The sequence below is a fragment of the Schistocerca gregaria genome, chromosome 3, assembly GCF_023897955.1.
Source record: "Schistocerca gregaria isolate iqSchGreg1 chromosome 3, iqSchGreg1.2, whole genome shotgun sequence".
Classification (NCBI taxonomy): domain Eukaryota; kingdom Metazoa; phylum Arthropoda; class Insecta; order Orthoptera; family Acrididae; genus Schistocerca; species Schistocerca gregaria.
This window is the reverse complement of record NC_064922.1, coordinates 460,281,076-460,301,105: the sequence shown is the minus strand read 5'-3', so window position 1 is coordinate 460,301,105 and position 20,030 is coordinate 460,281,076. Positions and strand designations below refer to the sequence as shown.

The 20,030-nt window shown below is 44.9% G+C and overlaps 1 protein-coding gene across 3 annotated transcripts in view; it reads left to right on the top strand.

Annotated features, from left to right (window-relative positions):
- LOC126355204 (LIM domain only protein 3-like) overlaps positions 1-20,030 on the top strand; it is a 295,646-nt gene that overhangs the window by 68,060 nt on the left and 207,556 nt on the right. Inside the window, exon 1 of one of the 3 annotated variants that reach the window (XM_050005437.1) lies at positions 9,327-9,403. The exons of the other annotated variants lie outside the window; for them this stretch is intronic. The gene's annotated coding sequence lies outside the window, so the exon portion shown is untranslated. Of the gene's footprint in view, positions 1-9,326; positions 9,404-20,030 lie in introns of those variants that run through there. 3 annotated transcript variants of the gene reach the window in all.

The window sequence follows — 20,030 nt, the reverse complement described above, 5'->3', positions numbered from 1 at the left end:
CGAAGGAGTGGTAAACACGGCGCGAGGCAGAAAGGATTAGGTTTGGGGGAAGGAGGGGGGAGGGGGGCGGGAGTGGGGGGCGAAATAACGCCGCCGCCGCAGCGATGCTCACCGGACAGGTGCCCCCCCCCCCCCCCCCCCCAATGGATTACGCCAGATTGGGCTGGTTATACCTCGCCGGCTAGCCAGCGGCTGCTCATCTGATTCACGGGCGATAGCGGATTATTTATAGTCGCGCGCCTCCGCTCACTCCGTTCCCGGCGTATTCACAGCGGCGCAGGACCGACGACTGCCCCGGGACGGACGTGCCGCATTCAGACGGCGGCCAAACAAAAGCGGCCGCGATAGGCGTCGCCGCTTTGGCGGCGCGACGCGCTGACGCTCTGACACCTACTGCCACACGCTTGCCAGGGCGTCGCCCTGTCGTCGCCACCCATCCCACAGCTTGTCACTTCGGTAGATAGACCGGCGTCTTCCTGAGGGTTAATCAGAGCGTTACGCGTGTTGCATTCACCAAATAAGTTTGGAGTTCAACATATAAACAACATATAGGCGTAATCTCTACTACAGGAAAGTGATTGCTGTAGCCGGCCGGGGTGGCCGAGCGGTTCTAGGCGCTTCAGTCTGGAACCGCGCGACCGCTACGGTCGCAGGTTCGAATCCTGCCTCGGGCATGGATGTGTGTGACGATCTTAGGTTAGTTAGGTTTAAGTAGTTCTAAGTTCTAGGGGACAGATGACTTCAGCAGTTAAGTCCCATAGTGCTCAAAACCATTTGAACCATATCTTTGATTGCTATATGAAGATGGCCTGCTACACGCTTGCAAGGAGTCTTGTCACAGGGCGACGGTAAATTAAAACACAAAGCATTGAAACACCATAACTAAAAAGTTACAATCATTTATTAAAATAATTGAGTAAATACTCATCTCTTGTTTGATGTAAGCCGTGGCATTACAATAATAGGAACACTAATCTGACTCAACTCAGAGAGAGGTTGCCAACTAATCTAATAATTAGTCAGTATATAATGGTGTTGTAGCTCGAATGATGATATCCCCTGACACTCGGCGTCGACTCTCTGTTAATGACTCGATCAGAGCTGCTTGTTATAACTGTGGCAACTTGGACTGGATGGACACTTGCGGTCGGCAACAACTGTAACAACTGCGAAACCTGGGCGAGTAAAGCTGTGGGTCCGCATTAATCCGAGAACGGCGGAAGGGTCTCCATTTGTGTACTATTAGCGTGAAAAACTTAGGGAGAAAGTAATATTCGTACGATGTGTCATAGTCAAGTAACACACATCGGTGAAACTGGGACTATACATAGTAAGAACTGTTACAATATGACACAGAAAACAACTGAAAGAGTACCCAGTGAGACAAAAGAAAATTACACTTTTATTCAAAACAATAATTATAATGATGTGACAGCGATTCACGGTGGTCCCTTCGACATGCTGTCATGCTGGATCCTAGGTTAAGAATTTATGTGTGAGGGCGTTCGGTTCCTACGCCAGCGTAGTTGACGACTGCTAGATGGCCGATGGCGTATCTGAACGCTCTAGAATACATCACCCCAGCGCATCACACATGTGCTCGAAGAGACCGAAGTCGGGAGAACGGACAGACCAGTTCACTCACCGAATATCGTCTTATTGTTAGAGCTCCACAGTTCTACGTAATGGCGCACTGTAATTCGTAAAAGTGAAGGCAGGGTCGAATACACCCACAAAACTACGCCAATGGGGAAGAAGTATGCTATTACAATAATGTCGATCGGTGAGTGTACCGGTTTTAAAGATCGGGAAGTTAGTACGCTCAAACAATGTAATGCCTCTCCACAACATAATACGTAAACCACCAAATCGTCAAGTTCAGCGAAGTTCCTGAGGAAAATTGCGTTTTCTCATATGGCGAGAGGTAATGCAGCCAAAAACACTGTCGACACGATAGTTTCTGAGGTACAGGTGAAACAGTGTCGAGAGGGATAACCTTGCATGGGTACGCTGAACTCTAGATCTTTACACTCACCGGTCAAGTCCTTTCTCGTGAGCGTCGAACTGTCTAGGTAGAGAAGTTCTGAGAATGTGAGCCAGCATACCCGTTCACTCCCGACATGAATCCCATCGAACATTTGGGGATGTGGTGGGTAGACTTACTGTAGTACGTACGTCTTAGCGTATGTCAGCGCTGGTGGAGGAAGCAAACGCTGCACCACAGTAACTCGTGCAAAACACGTGCCAAGCATGGGAACACGTCCAGGGAACCATCACAAATTCCATTTACCTCAATGTAATTATTGTCTTTGAATAAAATTATTATACTTTCTTGTCGTCTCACTGCGTATTTCTTTCAGTTACCTTCTATACTGTACTGTCGCAGTGTTTGATAAGTGCGGTACAAGTTTCATCGACTTGTGTTACTTTCTCGTGTCCGGAAACCAATCGTAGGCTTTCAGCACAGTATTGAGCTACTTCCAGGACTTCTGTCTTATCCATCTACAAATAGTCAAGGTTGCATCTGTAGGGACAGTCTGACCAGGCCAGGAGGTGTTCCCACAATCGAACCTGTCATCATCCAAAGAGTCGTAACCCCACCTGATAGTATCTGTTTCCTCTGGGACCAACCCTGTTCTTGTGGGGTTCATGCTCCTCCATGTTTTCCAGTTTGTTATGGAGCCGCCAGGCACTATCTGTGCTGGTGGATATTCAGGTGGCGGTTCTTGAACGGCCATGTTTAAGAACCTCTTACGGGATCTCAGTCCTCCAGGCTCGCACTAAATGCCGAACAGAGGACGTCGAGCTTCTCTGTGAATTGATGAGATGTTCTTCGGTATCTCGGGCTCGCAAAACCATTATGTATGAAAAGCTTTGCTAGGGGCGTAGGTTCCATACAGCCTGTTGTGATTTAACGTGCTTTATTGAGAATTTTGTTGACTTCCTTCATGTGGGTTGATCTGGTCCGTACCGGGCAAGAGTATTCGAGAAGCATAGTGCTCGGGCGGTGGCTCTCAGGATAGTATGTTTTACTCGGCTGCTGTTTACAAGTTTCCTCAAAATATTATTTCTGGAGGCCACCTTATGGTAGGTCTTTCCACAGTGTTGTCTATATGTCACGATCTATTCAACGTCAACTCGGATAAGTTGTTTTATCTTTGTGTTCTAATATGGCAATATTCCAAGAAACATAAAGTTTTCGCATTGGCTGCAGAGATGGAAGGCGGATTGTTCTTACTTGCCTCTTTGAGAGATTCGGTTCAGGGGAGCTATTTTGGTAGAGTTTTGAGAAGGCTCTGAGTGCTTTCTCCAGCTTCCGCTCTATTTCCTTGAAAGTCCTCCCCTGAACTGTGATTCCCAAGTGGTCTGCATAAAGGAAATGCCTACAAGGTAAGTCTCTATGTTCAGACAGGAATTCGGTATTTCAACTGTATTCTGAAGTTTTACGTTCCACCGTGAGTAGAATGGTGAAAGCATTCGATTATGTTACTCTTAATTTGCGCACTATCGGTCCGTTATGTAAATGTAAGGGAGATTTCTCAACAAAATGCATGAAACAATATGCAGAAGCAGAATTGGCAGGTGTCGCGAAAGCAATATCTGGACAGTTCTTGAATTGCAAAATCAAATGCTATTTTAATCACATTCTTGAATTCAGAAACATGTGTGAGAGAATTGTACCCAGCCGCTTGCCAAGAATATTCTAACATAGACTGATACACTAGGACAGGTAGCTGTTTACGAATAATAGAACAGATTTTCATTACGACAGTTGTGTTTCATAATTTAGTGGCGATGTCACTACAGAGATTCTTTATAGAGTCTGTTATCCTTCTGGCATGTATTTAATGATTTTTGGCCGAATGATTTACATTCAATCTCTTTATCGACAAATGAATCATTTAGTATTTTTGTGTCCTTGAGAGCACTACAAGAACAACCAAGTAGTATACACTTCTAATTATTTGCAACATTATGAGTAATAACATTCAGGGAAAACGATTTTAAATGGTCTTCGACATTTTCCCCCTTGTGTTAGCCTCCAAATGTATGCTTGGTGAGAAGTGTCTTCAACAGCCATTTGAACTGCCTGGTCGGAAGTATTTTCCTGAAGACAAAGATAATCTTCTTTTGTTAGATGCCCCAACATTTATTGTATAGCTGTGAGTTGTATTGAGTGCAGACTGGACCAAGGCAACGATTGATTTTCCCCTTTTTTTTAGATACTGTCGCACCAGAAGTTAGTTCATAACTAAATACACTTTGATTAGAGCTTCAAATACAGTGTGGCTATATCTGGAAGCTGGTAGTTTTCTAGCTTGTATATTCGGCAATACGAACCCCAGACTGGCCAATATCTAGGTATCCCTGTACATCTTTGGGTGTTGTGAAATAAATGATGTGTCTACGGCACATTCTATATTCTTTCTTTAGGCGTGCTACGAAAGCTGCAAAATGTTTAAACTTTCTGTCCCCAGTTTCCCTTGCTTTTTGCATTGCCCGAAATTCTGGGTGACAGTAACTGACACACTTTCCGTCATTCCTTGCTACGCCAAACTGGGATAGAATGTGTTGTTTTACCTCCAGTTATTTAATTGTCTTGTTTCCTCGAAATGGATATTCAGTGAGTATTTTTGTCTTTCCGTAAATGGATGTCTGTTCAACAATGAGTTGTAGGTCGCAACTTTACTTGGTGTATGATAATCATCATAAATACGTTCAAGATGTACTTAGAGAGTGTTGGAGATCTTTTCTGGTGAAGGTTCACAGTCACCAGAACAGTTATGTTCTATTTGAGAAATATCATTTCCGCCACTGCCTCTATCACAACAATCTTGAACATTATTAATCGCTTTGTCGTCTATAAAGTCGTTTTCTTTGTCCGCTATCCTATCCATGGTAACTTCAGTTGAGCTTTCAAGTGAATATTAATGTTTGTGAATGATCAGGTCTTCCAGAAACATTGCGAAAGTGTCATCATCCTGTCCTATACCGCTTTCCGTTGGATAACGCCTTAACTTTGATGCCACAATATTTGAAACGTTCGAAACATTAATGGCTACATTCATTTTTACTGTTTTGCTTATGACAGTATGGACACACTGTAAGTAGGCTGTTTAGGTTTTCTTGTTGGTAACGCCACGTAGCGCTCTGTATAAAAATCACTGGCTGTGCTGTGTGCAGTGTGTGGCTAGTTTCCATTGTTGTCTGCCATTGTAGTGTTGGCTGTTAGCTGTTAACAGCGCGTAGCGTTGCGCAGTTGGAGGGTAGCCGCCAGCAGTGGTGGATGTGGGGAGAGAAATGGCGGAGTTTTGAAATTTGTAAGACTGGATGCCATGAACTGCTATATATATTATGACTTTTGATGACTATGAAGGTAAATACATTGTTTGTTCTCTATTAAAATCTTTCATTTGCTAACTATGCCTATCAGTAGTTAATGCCTTCAGTAGTTGGAATCTTTTATTTAGCTGGCAGTAGTGATGCTCGCTGTATTGCAGTAGTTCGAGTAACCAAGATTTTTGTGAGGTAAGTGATTTGTGAAACGTATAGGTTAACGTTAGTCAGGGGCATTCTTTTGTAGGGATTTTTGAAATATTGTGTGTCAGTTTAAGCACAGTCTTGTATAATTTTTCTAAGGGGACGTTGTAACACGTATACTCAACATGTCCATTATTTGCTGAAGTAACTAACTGACTGACGTGTTGTTTTTCTCCATGACTACAGGCGCTCTTGTGCAGATACCAGCAGCAGCACTATCACACACTGTCGTTAGCTTGGTAAGAAATGTTAGGTGGGCCTTGTACAAATTTTATCTACAAATTCCAGTTCGAGCCGAGAGACGTACCACAGTATAATTAGGCTTTGGCTGGTCGTTAGCGTACAGGTTAAAGGGGGAGGGGACCAGAACGCTTACCCTGAGCCAGTCCCATTTCTTTGGTTTCTCCATCGACTCTTATTCCATCGAGAACGACGTAAAATTGTCAGTTTTGGAAGAGAGACCACCCGTAACATAGCTTTGCACACCAACTTATATACACGTGTGGACACCCTCGAATGGGAGAGTTAAAGCTTTTCGGACGTTCGTAGTGAATCAGAAGCGGGCGGCCGGCCTCCTGAGGCGCCACTGGCTGCTGCCCCGCGTGGGGCACACTCTGGCTGATTGCTGGGCCGCCTCCTGCCGAGACACCGCGCCGGCCCTGATAAATCTCGGCCGTGGGCCACCGGCTCTTACCGTTATTGGCGGCGCAGTCCGGGACCGGCGTCGGAAACTCAACTGACACTGTGCATCGGTCGCCATCCGTCAGCCGCGGCGGACATCACACACTGGGCCGGTTCAGCAGCCTCTCCACTGGCGTCTGATTCTGCGGGAGGCAGCCGCCTGGCTATGGGGATCTTTATCTTCCGGTGTACTCACAGTAATTGATCTGTTACCTATTAAGAGCTTCTTCACGGACACATCGATCATCTATAAGTGAAGCATTTCGGGGTGGCAATCTGCGTATCACTCACTCTGAGTAAACCAATCACCAACTCGAAGAATAATCTGAAGGGTCCTGCGGTTTCAGGAATATCACTTTCTTGGAGATCGGACACTTAACACCTTTTTCCATCCTCACCATCGACAGGCAAAGGAACACCGAATCTGTATGTTCACCTGCATCCATTGCCACTTGAGCTGGTTGTTTAGAAAACAGGGTTCCTTCAGTGAATGTTGCTGAAACGTCTCTTAAGGTACTACATGTATTAGCTCAACCTTTATTACAGTAATAAATCTTTGATTCCTTGGTATTTACAATACACGTTAGTAAAACATCAGCTGAATAACAACATTCATTTAAAAGAATCGCGCTTGACCAAATGCCAGTAATATCGACAATAATGTAAAAGGCAGTAAAATAATCAAAGAAAAGTATTAGTCTATGGCTAGCCTTTCCTCTTTTGTTAACGAAAACGACAGTTTCGTGTAACTGCTCTTACATCAAACCTCGTAAGACATCTTAACACCAAACAACTTAATGGGACCTCTGTCAGTATGAAACGCCAGAAATTCAAGCTATCGATCCAAAATTTTTATCGTCAACAAACGTCCACAGGTAACCTTGCCAGACAAGCATAAATCATCCTGTAAGTAATACATTTGAGTTTGGAAAACACGTAAACACGTATTAATCAAAACTTTTAATCATCGACAAATGTTTCAAATAAAATTAAAGAAATGCATATCGGAGAAAAATCTTTTTAGAAATGTTAATCTCGGGTTATTCGGGTACCACTGTTACAGAGGTTCAGCCAGGAGAGGCATCATTTCGTCGCCTGGACAAGAGCGCTCAAACCTGCCCTAGGTCGCTTGCAACTAATAACGTTAATTTGCGCTGTTAACCGTTGTGTTTTTAGGACGTGTAGGTCAGTTCCAACATTTGTGGGTTGGTGGTTTTGTTTTACTAATTCCACATTGTTTTACGCAGACACGAACCAACGGAAGAGTTTTCAAGTTACAATGATTGATTGTAACACTACCAATACCAAGGCATTTTCCGAAATGCGCGTTACCAGAGGGGTGGGAAGCACTTTATGCACACTCGAAAAAAAATTAAAAATAAAACCAAATTCTTTAATTGTTGTTGAATTATGTTAACAACATACTTCTTAAAGAGGTACCGATCGGTAAGTAGGGTCCAGAATCCGAAAATAGCTTCAGCACAAGGTTGACAATACCAGTGTTGTGTACGACTTCATACACATTGGTAAACAGATGGGGCCACAGAGAGATGCTGCAGTTGTCGTGGTAGGAAAGCTTGACGAGAACAGAAATGATTTGTGAATAGGTAACACAGCAAGCAGAAGTTCTACTTAACTTATATTTCTCAAAATGTACGAAGACACATAACAAATGACGGAACATGAAAGGGAGTCAAGGTATCAGTGTCGCAAAGAAGAAGAACGAAGGCGTAGCAGTGTAGCGAGTGGGCTGAGTGACTGCCGCTTGCCTTCTATACTGCACCGGCAGAGGGCGTTCGTAGTCCAGATCTACTGGAGGCATGGCTCAGTGGGTGCATACGAGCAATAACGTAGCTGGGACGCCCGTGGTTTGTTATCGGTATTTTCAATAACATGTACTACTGACATTATGACCACCTCAAAAAACTGAGAAACGCAGATTTCGTTCATTTTCGTTGACTCTTCACTCTCAATATACGTTTTAAAGAGATGCTGAAGTAAAGACCTGGACCTGTAAATTATGGATGCAGCATTCATTTGGGAAACCTACATCTGCCACTGAGTGTTAAATTTTTGAGTTACAATTAACTGAAAAATTTAGAAGGTACATGGAAACCGGTAGAAGAGTTCATTAAAAACAATAAATATATTTTCACAATTTTAAAATATAAAGTTACGGGGTAGATTAGTATTTTCAAGAGGTTGGAATAAAGTACACTCTCCACCATTGCTATTTTGCGGGTTAATAATCGACAGTCGGCTATGGTTCAAATGGCTCTGAGCACTGTGGGACTTAACTTCTGAGGTCACCAGTCCCCTAGAACTTAGAACTACTTAAACCTAACTAACCTAAGGACATCACACACATCCATGCCCGAGGCAGGATTCAAACCTGAGACCGTAGCAGTAGCGCGCTTCCAAACTGTAGCCCCTAGAACCGCTCGACCACCCCGGTCGGCAGTCGACTATGAAATTACATCAAAAGTGGGCGATTAGAAATTATTAATTCATCGGTTCGCTAGCCTCCGACTTGATGCGTCGTTCACCGCGGCGTCCGCCTCTGCAACCCCCCCCCCCCCCCCCCCTCACCCGTTTCTCCGCCGCCACCAGAGCCTGACACCCGTGCCGCCACAGCCGGCGCGCCAAGGCGAGCACGCGCCGCTCGCTTGTTTGTGGCACTCGGGCGCAGCGCAATCCACTAAATGGCCGGTGTCCGCCGCGACATGAGCGACGTGCTCACAGAGGGGGGGGGGGGGGGGGGGGAGGCGGCGGAGGCGGCGATCCCGCGGCGGCCGGGCAGCAGGAGGCGGCTGTCGCGAGCGCCGCGCCGCGCCAGGGAAAGGAATCCTGTTAGCGGGATTACTACTTCCCTCTCTGTCCGCCGGGCCGCAGCCATTTGCTTGATTGCGTTCCGTTTCAATTTGGGTAATGGTCAAGGAGGCGGCGGACGTGCGGCGATGCCGCCCCCGGCGCTGGCGACGCCGCGAGAGGCGAGGAGGAGCGAGGCGTCGCTCAGTCACCGCTGCGCCGCCTCCGCCGCCGCCACGTGGCCGCGCTGCGCGGAAACTCGGCCTCGCACCCGTGCCAGCCGCTCTCTCCGCCAGTGCGCTGCATTCCGGCTTTCTTTTCAGTCTCTGCCTGCCCACACGGGATGTGTCTCTGGTGTGCTTCCCTCACACAGGTAATGACGTACATTGGTTCCAACTATGGAAACGTGCGTACAGGTCTTCTTACGTTTCCTTCATATTTTTATACTGAGTTGACATAGGTCTTGAGGTACCTCCTAATATCGTGTCGGATTCCCTTTGCCCGGCGTACTGCACCAACTCAACGTGACATGTACTCAACAAGTCGTTGATAATCCCCTGCAGAAATATTGAGCCACGCTGCTTTTATTATGTGGCAACGGCCATGCCGCAGTGGATACACAGGTTCCCGTGAAGTCACCGAAGTTAAGCGCTGTCGGGAGTGGTCGTCACTTGAATCGGTGACCATCCAGGCCGCCATGCGCTGTTGCCATTTTTCGTGGTGCACTCAGCCTCGTGATGCCAATTGAGGAGCTACTAGGCCGAATAGTAGCGGCTTCGGTCAAGAACACCATCTTAAGACCGGGAGAGCGGTGTGCTTGATCCCACGCCCCTCCTATCCGCATCCTCCACCGAGGATGACACGGCGGTCGGATGGTCCCGGTAGGCAACTCGTGGCCTGAAAGGCGGAGTGCTGATTGCTGCCTCTATTATAGCCGTCGGTAATTACGAAAGTGTTGCCGGTGCAGGATTTTGTGCACGAACTGATCTCTCGCTTATGTCTCGTAAATGTTCGATGGAATTCATGCAGGGCGATCTGGGAGGCCAAATCATTCGGTCGAACTGTCCAGAATGTTCTTCAAACCAGTATCTCTTGTGGCCTAGTGACATTGTCATCCATAAAAATTCCTTCGTTTCTTGAGAAGATGAAGTCCATGAGCGGCTGCAGTTGGTCTCCAAATAGGTCAGTTGATCCATAGAACCCAATCCATTCCAAACACACCCCACACAATTACGGAGTCACCTCCAGATTGCACAGTGCCTTGTTGACAACTCCCGTCCATGGGTTGGTGGGGCCTGCGCCACACTCGAACCCTACCACCAGCTCTTACCAGCTTAAATTGTTGCTCATCTAACAAAGCCACGGTTTTCCAGACGTATATGGTCCAACCGATATGGCCACGAGTCCAGGAGAGACGCTGCAGACGATTTCGTGCTGTTAGCAAAGGCACTTGAGTCGGTAGTCTGCTACCACAGCCCAAAACGCCAAATTTCGCCGCACTGTCCTAACGGAGACGTTCTTCGTGTGTCTCACATTGATTTCTGCGGTTATTTCACGCAGCTCTGCTTGTCTATTAGCACTGACAACTCTACGCCAACACAGCTGTTCTCAGTCGTAATGTGAAAGCCGTCCGCAACTGCGTTGCCCGTGGTGAGAAGTAACTTCGGAAATACACACACTCTTGACACTGTGGATCTCGGAGTACTGAATTCCCTAACGATTTCCGAAATGAAATGTCCCATGTGTCTAGCTCCACCGACTACCATTCTGCGATCAAAGTCTGTTAATTACTGGCATGTGGCTGTAAGCACGTCGGAAACCTTTTCACACGAGTCGCCTGAGTACTAGTGACCGCTCCGCCAATGCATTGCTCCCTTATACCTAGTATACGCGATACTACCACCTTCTGTATACTGTATGTGCACTTCGCTATCCCATGATTTTTGCCACCTCAGTGTACAGTTGGAGGTTCAGCGACCGAACATCATTTTCTTAGGACAATACGACCCAATTCTCAAAAAAAAGAAAAAAAGAAAAAAAAAGCTTCTAAGAAATGTTCAGTAACAATCATTTCTGCAAGGGACAGTCAAATGAAAACGAGACAAAGGGAAAAAAATTGTAGAAGTGCGAATAGGACTCAAGCTCTGAGGGTCTGTTACCGACACTGATACAGGCAAAATATCGGTCTTAGGAATTCGAGGACTTTCGAGGATGTTTTAATTTTGAAGACGGACAGCAAATGACGAAATGTCGTACAGTTACAAATTAATTCTGTTCGGAATTTTTAATTTACTTTTAATGTGAAACCTTGCTTCTTGCCCAATTTTATGATTCTACATCACCGTGAAGTACCCTGTAAGTTTATGTGATATAGTTTGCCGCAATCAGAATATGTGAAATAAATGACCGTATTTTTTGATTGCATTTACTTAAAAGTTTACCCTAGTTATACAGCCAAGGGACTATAGACTTGAGTATGCAAACTATCACCTAGATACGTCTCCCCGTACCGAAGAAAAAGAGTTTTTAAGAATCTAACACAAACTGATTATATTTCAAAAGTAATCGCCACATCTTTTAGTGTATTTATCCAACCGTGAGACAAGACGATCAATGGCTTAATTTAAAAATGTTTCCGGTTGTGTATGGAATCCATGACTGTAACTAGGCGTCCACTTCTTCGTCCGAAGCAAATTGTCCACAAATGTCCTTTTTCAGGGCTTCAAAAATTTGGAAATCACGTGTGGTGAGAGTGGGACTGTGTGGAGGATGTGTAAGGGCTTTCCAGCGGAACTTCAGCAGCGTAGTCGAAACAGTCGGCACACCTGCTCCGGGAAAGTAATGGAGACCTTTTCCTTTGACTGTAAGGGACTGCTACTCGTTGACATTCTGGAACGCGGCGCCACAATTAACACAAGCGGACACTTTGCAAACAGTGAGGCGAGCGAATGGTTCCAAAAGCCCTGGATTATTGAGAGACGGCATATTATGTTGCAGGATAAAGCCCGCCCATGTTTGCCTAAGGTCGTTTCGACTACGCTGTAAAAGTTTTGCTGGAAAGCTCTTAAACATCCTCCACACAGTCATGATCCCTCCCCAGGCGATTTCATATTTGTGGAAGCCTGAAGAAGGACAATCGTGGCCGTTTATTTGTTTCGGACGAAGATGCGCATGCCTAGATACATTGTTCCGCAAGCATTTTTCTTTTCTCACTCTGGGATAAATGTGTCAACCGTAATGGCGATTAGTTTTAAAATTATAATTTGCTTACTTTCTTCAGTATTTCTCTTTTTCATTTGGCCGCCTCTGATAGAATATCAACATAATCTTTCAGGGATACATCTGAAAAGGTAGAGATCGATACGACTCGTTTCAGCCCATTTTCGACTGACGAGTATTCCTTATACGATAACTATGACTTCACTTGCATGTACACATACAATGTATTTGCGCAACCCCATTACACGCTTCCAGTACTAGCGATTATTTATCGCAAGTTTCCTTTAATTTACGTCTATGGTCACAAATGTTTTGTTAACAGATTACCGGTTTCGATCTATAATGACCATCATCAGATCTGCAACACAAAATGGGAAAAACATAAATACACTCGCAGATTGTCTACAGCTTAAAAACAATACATAGACCACAATGAAAAGTGCTACTGACTAATATACGCATTTGTGCGCTTTAAGTGCGAAGAGGCACACCTGTTTTATAAAACAAAGCCCTAATGTACTGCATCCATAGTGGCATAGTCAAATGTTAAATGCAGAATCAGCACCAGCATCGTCAAATATATATACATAACATCATATGCACGAGTTGTCAGTTGCACTACTGTTCATCGCGAGCTGCTCACGTTTCCATTATATTCTTTTTCATTTGCACATATTTCATCCAGGCAGCCTCCAGATCAGAAAGTTGTCACTGCTATTGACCATTTCCTGCTAACCCTCGTCATACTACTGCAAAGTGCTGCTGCCTGCCGACACTTAATGGATTTGTTTCCCAAAACGTACCTGGAAACGCCAGCTGTTTTGTAAAAACACTCGTCTTGGCAGACAACGCAGCGCGGCCAAGGCAGCACCCGTTAGCCGGATTAGGAGAACACAGCCCTTTACCTCAACACTCTCCCACGGACACCGAGAAACCGTCACTGTCATTCGCAGTAGCGATCAGCACTCGTTGACAGTCGCGATGCGGAAATGATCCGTTACAACGGCTGCCTCACAGGTGCTGCATCGTGACATGGTGCGTTGTCGAACTGCTACAGTCATCGTCTCGAAACTATTCCACTAGTGTACGCAGTACACAACGGCGCAAAATGTGCGTTTAGCGTTTTCTTATGCACAATGAGGAGGCCACAACCTAACCACGAAATCCATCACATAGCATAGCAACACCTTTCCCTTACCTCACTTTGGTACTACACATGATAGTAGGTAACGTTCTCCAGGTATTCGCGAAACTCAAACCCTTTCATCGAATTGTTGCAACATATGGCGTGATTCATCACTCCAAATCATAGTTCATCACATATAATGTGAGAAGATCAAGAAAAATTCAATTTTATACACTATGATACGGAAAATACTTGGCGTGTGCGACCCTGAAATGTCGTCGATACGAAGTTGCAATGCATATATTATTCTGATTGCGATGCAAAGTTCCTTTGGACCAGCATGCATGTTCAAATAAACCGGCACTGCGGCCACTTCAGCCGTTACAAAACACATTAAATGAATTCGCAATTGCGATTAGGGACTACCAGCTGTAGAATGGAATCACGACAGTGAAACTTCAAAGTCGTCTATGACCTTAACTCGTACATCCATTATGTATATTCCCTTACAGGTTAGACGTTGTACTTGAAAATCGCTTGCCAGGTATCGGCAGATAAATATGATATTGCAGTGCCTATGTTATTGTTACTATGATGCAAAGTTAATTTGGACATGCATGCAATATCGTATTTAACGGGCAAGCAACTTTCGAGTACAACGTCTAACCTGTACGGGAATATATACAATGGATGTACGAGTTCAGGTCATAGACACATAGTTGAGGACGTATGGAAGTTTGGGTCTGGCCGTAAGTCGTGTACGGATAGCCAAATGGTAAGACGACAGCTCGCGATAAGCGGGAAATCCGGGTTCGAGTCCCGGTCCGTCACAAATTTTCACTGTCGTCATTCCATTCTACAGCTGATAGTAGGAGTCCTTATTTGCAAATGCGAATTCATTTAATCTTAAATGACGTGTTGGAGATGCTTCCGGTACACTACGTAGTCTCCATCATACACCGTAAAATGGCTTTTCCAACTGACCTCTTTAAATAACAAGTGAGAGCTGAACGATTATGAATCGTTCCGACGCCTTGCATACACTACTGGCAATTAAAATTGCTACACCAAGAAGGAATGCAGATCATAGACGGGTATTCATTGGACAAATATGTTATACTATAACTGACATGCGATTACATTTTTACGCAATTTGAGTGCATAGATCCTGAGAAATCAGTACCCAGAACAACCACCTCTGCCGGCCGCGGTGGTCTCGCGGTTTTAGGCGCGCAGTCCGGAACCGTGCGACTGCTACGGTCGCAGGTTCGAATCCTGCCTCGGGCATGGACGTGTGTGATGTCCTTAGGTTAGTTAGGTTTAAGTAGTTCTAAGTTCTAGGGGACTGATGCCCACAGCAGTTGAGTCCCATTGTGCTCAGAGCCGAGCCAACCATCTCTGGCCATAATAACGGCATTGATACTCCTGGGCATTGAGTCAAACAGAGCTTGGATGGCGTGTACAGGTACAGCTGCCGTTGCATCTTCAACACGTTACCACAGTTCATCAAGAGTAGTGAGTGGCGTATTGTGACGAACCAGTTGCTCGGCCACCATTGACCAGACGTTTTCAGTTGGTGAGTGTCTAAAGATTCATGGTGGTGTCTGTTTGTTCTATATCGTGTCTCCATACCACTTTCGCGCAACGACGCTCTGAGTGTGTTTTTTAGGGAATTAACTAGTTTGAACCTGGGACCTGTTGCTGGTAAGGAGACGCCAGACCACACATGACATGTAGAATTCAGAAAAGTTCAGTAAGACTAGCGATGATATAATCAAATACTTAATGATCTCAGCGTCAGCTCCACTGCACTCCCTGTAAAAGAATCTTAATACTAACTAAATTTAGTGGAAAGGGTTCAAGGCTTTCCTATTTTTAGTTAGCTGCTAAAATAACGTCGAAAAAGCAGTTAAGTTTACCATTGGAAATTTTATTCTACTCACAAAACATCGTTTATAAATTGCACTATTGATAAAAGGAAATGTTTTAATACAGGATGGTAAAAACCAACTGCGTTCAACAAAAATGTGAACGAATATTCCTTGAATGGGTTTCCAAGTTCTACAATCGATCGAAGGATGACCTATGCCATATCACATCTATAATCTAGGTTTAATTTAAGTTTCACAAAAGAGAAAACTATCAAAATGGTCTACAGTGACCCTCAATTATCTTTAATTACTTATCTAACCTGTCGTAAATTACAGTGGTTGATGTGCTTCTCAATAACTATAAAATAGAAAAATCATCGCGTTTCAAAATCTTTACTTCAAGTGGCAAATGTGAACACCATGAGTTTTAATTAACGATCGACACTAGTATTACGCAAAAAAGGGGGTGTAACAGATGAGACTTCTGCAGTTCTGAGTGAAGCCTTATGCGATCAAAAATGCGGCATCGCGTGCGTTCATTATCTTGTCGGTGTTTAGACAGCGTCAGGGAGACAGCGGCCGGTGCACCAGCCATCCAGCTCGCCGTCTCGGAACTCACTCTCCTCTAACTTCTCCTTACTACAATTTACCGAAGTTGGTTTAAAAAAACTATCTGGCTATGTTTTCATCTGACCAGTCAGGGTCTCAATGTTAATCTTAAGCTCCGCCTACAAAAATTCTGTCTATCCAATGAGAAACGTTATACTTTTCGTGGTGGGGCAATGTTTTCAAAGTTTGCAACGTAACAGAGACGCTAAAAAGTCTCACGCTAAAACCTGCAGCTAGTATGGTCCTTTTAGCGTTATCGTAAGATCTATACCGTTCTTCTGGAGGGCTCTATCTTTTAACATGGGCTGGGGAGTGGTCTTTGACGTACCTGAGACGCGAAAAAGTCTCACGCTAAAACTTGCGGATGGTAGTGGCCCTTTTTGTGTTATCGTAAGATCTATACTGTTTTTCTGGAGGGCTCTAGCTTTTAACATGGGCTGGGGGGTGGTCCTTTACGTACCTGAGACGCGAAAAAGCCTCACGCTAAAACGTGCGGGTTGTTTAGTCGTTCAGGTAGGCTGGCGGCGTGGGTGTCCAGCCCCTCCCTTATCGTAGAGCCTTCTAGCTTAACACGGTTCTGCTCTCGGCTTCTGTTCTCGTTTCTCCCCTCGGAACTGCGTCTGTCTCACGGTGGGAAGGTACGACATGCATTTAGGCATTCTTGTGTTAGTCTGTGGTATTCCATTTGCTCACTCGTTACTCGTATTACTTTGGTTAATTTAATGTCACGATTTATTCCGAGCTATGTGACATACTACTGGATTTGCTTATCATGTCAGGGTTTTCATGGAAGGTGTTGGTTTGGCCTGACACCTTACAAGTGATTTGGAGAATGTGCTGGCCAGGGCAGAAGCTGAACATTTTCTGTACCCAGAAAGGCCCGTACAGGACCTGCAACATGCCGTCGTGCATTATCCTGCTGAAATGTAGGGTTACACAGGGATCGAATGAAGGGTAGAGCCACGCGTCGTAACACATGTGAAATGTAACGTCCACTGTTCAAAGTGCCGTCAATGCGAACAAGAGGTGACCGAGACGTGTAACCAATGGCACCCCATACCATCACGCCGGGTGATACACCAGTATGGCGATGACGAAAATACGCTTCCAATGGGTATTCACCGCGATGTCGCCAAACATGGATGCGACCATCATGATGCTGTAAACAGAACCTGATTCATCCGAAAACATGACGTTTTGCGATTCGCGCACCCAGGTTCGTCGTTGAGTACACCATCGCAGGCGCTCCTGTCTGTGATATACAGCGTCAAGGGTAACCGCATCCATGGTCTCCTGGCCGATAGTCTATGCTGCTGCAAACGTCGTCTAACTGTTCGTGCAGATGGTTGTTGTCATGCAAATGTCCCCATGTGTTGACTCAGGGATCGAGACGTTACAGCCATGCGGATAAGATGCCCGTCACCTCGACTGGTAGTGATACGAGGCCGCTGAGATTCAGAACGGCGTTCCGTATTACCGTCCTGAACCTACCGATTCCATATTCTGCTAAGAGTCATTGGATCTCGACCAACGCGAGCAGTAATGTCGCGATACGATAAACCGCAATCGCGATAGGCTACAATCCGACCTTTATCAAATTCGGAAACGTGATGGTACGCATTTCTCCTCCTTGCACGAGGTATCACAACAACGTTTCACCGGTCAACTGCTGTTTCTGTATGAGAAATCGGTTGGAAACTTTCCTCATGTCAGCACGTTGTAGGTGTCACCACCGGCGCCAGCCTTGTGTGAATGCCCTGAAAAGCTAATCATTTGCATATCACAGCATATTCTTCCTGTCGGTTAGATATCGCTTCTGTAGCACATCATCTTCCTGGTGTAGCAATTTTAATGGCCAGTAGTGTAGTTTGCGCCACCAAGCGACGCCACCGTAAAAGAGCTCGTTCCATGCTAGCACGGAGGTGTCTACAGTTCCGTTCCTCGTAAGTGTATTTTGGTGTCATATCTCCTAATCTGCGCACCACAAACAGAGCAGGTGTTGCCGTGTTGGCACAGCAGAGGAGCAGTAGGCAGCCCTGCAGGCGCGGGCCGTCTCTCGCGGCAGAGAGCGCGACTCCGTGGCGCGGCGCGTCGCGACGCCGCCTGTCAGGCCGGCGCTGCTAATGGAATTGCTTCCGAAACTTTTAAAGTCGCTGCCTGGCTGCCGGATGGCGTGGCGAGGCGCGCCGCGGCGCTCCGCAAAGTGGCTGCCGCCTCGAACTCCGCTCCCCCCCCCCCCCCCCCCACTCTCTCTCCCCCCACCCACCTTGCAACACTTGCGACCGCTGTTTTCTCTTGTTTACGAAGCTGGTTATTGACTGCAATGAATACGGCGTAGCATTCGAAGATACTGTATCTTCTCGTGGATGTCGCAATTCAATCATATACAACATGTTTTTAAACTGGCATTCATAAGTGCACGAATGTGTTGCTACATCTAGATGATTACTCTGCAGTCCACAATTAAGGGATACAGTGTACTTTCGGCTCAATATTATTTAAAATTCAACACCTATTTCTTTCAGGCAATGTTTATAACGTATCAGTAATTAAAACTTCCGGGCTAAGAGGCCGTGGTCCAACAGTAGAAATACTTCTCCCTGACGTTTCGTTGCCAGCTGCGGGCAACATCATCTGAGTCATAGACTCACCTCAGATGATGTTGCCCGTAGCTGGCAACGAAACGTCAGGGAGAAGTATTTCTACTATTGGACCACGGCCTCTTAGCCCGGAAGTTTTAATTACTGAAGACGCTGGCCGTGAAAGCCTACACGCTATGGTTTATAACGCAAGTTTTACAGATTTTTTGTTCATAACAGGTAATGCATCACAGTTCCTAAACAAATTAGGAGTATTTTGAAAATTTTTGAACCTGCTTAGGGTTATTAAAAAATTACAAAGAAATTGACCCAATATTTTTTCCAAAATGCTTCGTCAAATTGAGGTACCATTTAATCCAATGTTATACATTTGAAGGAAACCAATTTTTTTACCAGATATGCATGACATGATGGCTGAGGATCTAAGGCTATTTAATTCCACCTATTATGTATATTACAAGGACAAAAAATATCACCTCTTACATTTTAATTTTTATCATTTTTTCCAAGTAAAATGTTATTTTTTCTATAATTTAGTTGATTCTGCAATACAGCTTAGGTCTACTACATAAGTGTGGACTATTGCAAGATACAGAAAAAAGTAGAGCAATGCTTTATAAACTTCAGGAAATATTTCGACCTGAATTCTGAAAAATATAATTTGCGGGAAATTGCGAATGAAGATATGACTCCAATTAAAATGTGCCTCAGAACATTCCTGGAGTATAGTCTTCATCCTGCAGCATTTCTTCACCTTCAAGCTTCCTCTTGACATTCCTTTTAGCACTTCTTGCTTCTTTGGTAACATGAAGAGCGAATCTTTCAGCTTCATGCACCCGGTATGTCACACGCAAGCTATTGATCTTCCATATCAGAGCCACATTTTATTCTTAAATTTCTCAGGACTTCCAACCTTCCTATCACTCCATCATTGAAACATGTCACTGCACCCAGTACACCTACTTTTAATGTATTTAGTTCTACAAAAACATTCTTGGGTAATCTTTCCAATATGCAATGGTCAACTTTAATTTGTATTCTGAGTTCCCCCATGAAGACATTTACTAAGCAAAACAGGGTCACTCAGATCTCTAAAAATTGGCTTTATTTCATTCATAACAGGCTCAGGAAGAGAATGCTTATGATGGTATACTTGAGCACTTTCTTTTGCTTTTTGGTAACCACATCAAGAATCTGCTCCTTTAGGGCAAAGTCAGTGAACAGGGTGGCGATCTGTGGACAACTTATGAAAGTAAGTGGCCCATATAGCTTTTCTCATTGCTGTGACACCATTTACAGATGCAATTCGTCTAATGGCCAGTTCATAATAACCCTGAAGAGGGTCTATTTCAGTTTCCGTCAATCTGCCTCGGCCAGACAGAGATTTTCCATCAGATAACAACTTCCCTTTCATTTCTCTTCGTAGCTTCCTCAATCTAGCACCCATACTCTTTTGTACACGTCCACAACACTCCAGTTTTGATACCAAGATATCACCATAAACACTGAACCCATTAATTTTGATGAAAGCTCTGGAGTTACCATCGCCTAGGTACTTCGTATATCTAACGTTAC